The sequence below is a fragment of the Perognathus longimembris genome, chromosome 19, assembly GCF_023159225.1.
Source record: "Perognathus longimembris pacificus isolate PPM17 chromosome 19, ASM2315922v1, whole genome shotgun sequence".
In the NCBI taxonomy this organism is placed as follows: Eukaryota; Metazoa; Chordata; class Mammalia; order Rodentia; family Heteromyidae; genus Perognathus; species Perognathus longimembris.
In genome coordinates this window covers 41,890,241-41,893,066 of record NC_063179.1, presented here as the reverse complement: position 1 = coordinate 41,893,066, position 2,826 = coordinate 41,890,241, and positions in this window count along the sequence as shown.

Genomic DNA, 2,826 nt, shown 5'->3' with positions numbered 1-2,826 from the left:
CCTCGCCCCATTCCTGTCCATTGATTCAGAAACTCTGGGTTGGGTTCCATATGTGGTTTTAAAAATCTGGTGTAAGCAAAAGTGGAGAACCGCTGGTCCACAGTGAAAGCGAAGAACACCATTGCTGAGAGAAATAAGAACCAGTGGGGCTCAACAGATCATTTCCTGTTCCCATTTCTCATCAAGCCCCAAGCCCCAATAATGAACTGAGAAAGAGAGAGCACCTAGAAGCTGATGGAGGGAGGGACAGGGTAAATATACACACATGAGCACGTCTGAGTAGTATGCAACATGTTATAGTGTGCTCGTTTATTATTATTTCTATACCATATTGAGCTTTATGTTTATCCCCCAAAAATAGCCACTAAAGAATTGTGTATAGGATCTGGCAAAGGGCAGGATGAAGCGATGGTCAGGAATGACCGGGGACGCTGAGGAGAAAGGTGTACCATGTGTCCTGAACATGGGAACCTCCGCAGGTCTCCAGGAGGTCCACGGTTAGAGGAGAGAAGAAGCGTGGATGTAAAGGGCGGAGAGGCAGAAAAAAGTAAAATAGCTTGGGAAGTAGACATGGGCAAATTCACCCCAGCATTTTCAGGGCCTGCACCAAAAGGACAGATGGAGACCTGGATGTCTGTCTGGCAAAGTGAAAGTGGAAAGTTGGTATATTTGGAATTCTTAGATTCCTCAGAACTCTGGGTTGCAATCGTGTAAGGGATCATCCATCCCAGCCAGCCAATGGCGTCCTCCTGTCCTCTTTCCATCATGACCCAGTGGGTACAACATGAGAGGCGCCCTTCACATGTATGAATATACCAGCCCGGAGTCTCAGTTTTACCCCTAGCATTGGAAAATGGCCTCTATTGTTTCTCACTCCTACCTGTGGGGGGGGGGGTGGGGGGAGGGCACTTTGGCACCTGAGGTCAGACCCAGGGAGGATGCTTGTGCAGCTCCGATAGTAGTTTCAGGTCTTTGGGGCAGGTCATTCTGGGATCCTTATTTCTTGAAGCATGGTTTTGAAGGGCAGATGAAGCCATGTGGCCACAAGCCCTTGGCCTGTGGATTCTTTAGCCCATAGAGAAAGTGATTTCACAGGGTCCTCTGAAGCACAGGTGCGGGGCAGAGGCTATGTTGCCCAGGTCCAAGAGTGGTATCAGTTAGAAAAGAGGAGGAAAGGTCAGCAAAGTAGGAGTAAAGGGAGATAGAATGGGTGATAAAAATGATCTTAGAAGAAATCCTTCGAATTAGCTTCTACTACTGCCTTGATGAGGAGGTACTGGCTATTCTCTGGCTATCTGGCTCATGATTCTTCCTTTAGAAAGACCCCCCCCACCCCCCATAGTGAGAAAAGTGAGTGTCCAGGCTTTGGGCTTGTGTTTTATATTTCTTCATATACATGCAGGGCAGAGACAGGAGATGTCCAATATTCCTATTATAAACAGGAAAAGAAGCAAAAAAAAATGAGAGAAGGAAAAAGGGAGAGGGGAGGGATGTATGGAAGGAGGGAGGGAGGGAGAAGGGAGAAAGGGAGAGAGGGAGAGAGGGAGAGACTCAATAATCACAGCCCAGCAGTTTCTTTGGAGTGAAACAAAGGGATATTTCATCAGATAAACAATTGAGAAGTGAGTGTACATGGAAAATTGGTAACTCGATGCAGCTCTTGGGCTTTATGCTTTGGATTGATTGTTTCCTTGACTTAGCTTCTGAAATTGCAAAAATTTCACTTGTGAAGGTTTCTTTGGCCAACTGTTTTGATGTCGAATTGAATTTTGTTGTCTGCTGTTTCGCGCCATGAAATCTGATGCGTTCTCGTTGGGAATGTTTCCTTCCTTGGCTGGCAATGCGGTAGGGTTAGGTGAACGGCTCAGTGCAAAGCCATATGTTCGTGGAGCGGAAGTACAGGCAATTCCTATCAGAGTGCGACAGCCTTCCAAGCCATTCTTACAAGTATTGTTTCCCGAGAGAAAATTTGTATTCTAAGGATAAAAGAAATAGGAAGCATCACAATGAGGAAATCCGTAAGAAAACACATGGAAAAATATGGAAAACATAAATAAAAGGGCAAACTGAGAGATAGGTCACAAGTGTGGTAAAAGCAATAATTACTCATATGTGACAAGACCATCGGTATTCTAATTCTTAAGGTATACAAAAGAACAATGAGGGACCATTCACCAAAGGAAATGTATGTTGACCAAAATAATTTGGACTATTCAAAAGAATCTAAGAATAAAAATCTGATCAGATTGGAAGTCGAGGTGTGGCTCAAGTGGCAGGTGCCTGCCTTGAGCAAAAGAGCTGAAGATAGTACAAGGCTCTGGGTTCAAGTCCCAGTACCAGCACAAAAGTTAATTAATAGAAAAAATGAGATCATATTAATTAATATGGCATTTCTTTCCCTTCCTCTATAGATAGATAGATAGATAGATAGATAGATAGATAGATAGAGATAGATAGATAGATAAAGAGATAGAGAGATATGCTTAGTCTATCTCAAATGTTTAACTGAGCTTTCCTCCACATCTAATTGGGCTTCCCCCATACTCCTTTGCTTCCCTATACAAGGAAAAAGGACTGGTGCTGGGGAAATTCATTATGGTTCACAAAGTATGCCTTTGTAAAACAGAATCAACACTTAACAAGCATTCATTTATGTAGTTACAAATGTTGAATTGTGTATACTTAATAGGAAATACCTTGGCACCGCAACAGTTTTCTTTCAATGTTATCTTATACTTTTAATGATATGATTTATACTGAATACTTAGATGTTTCGATAAGATTTTTTAAATCAAATTTGATAATGTACTGTTTTCAAATGTGAAT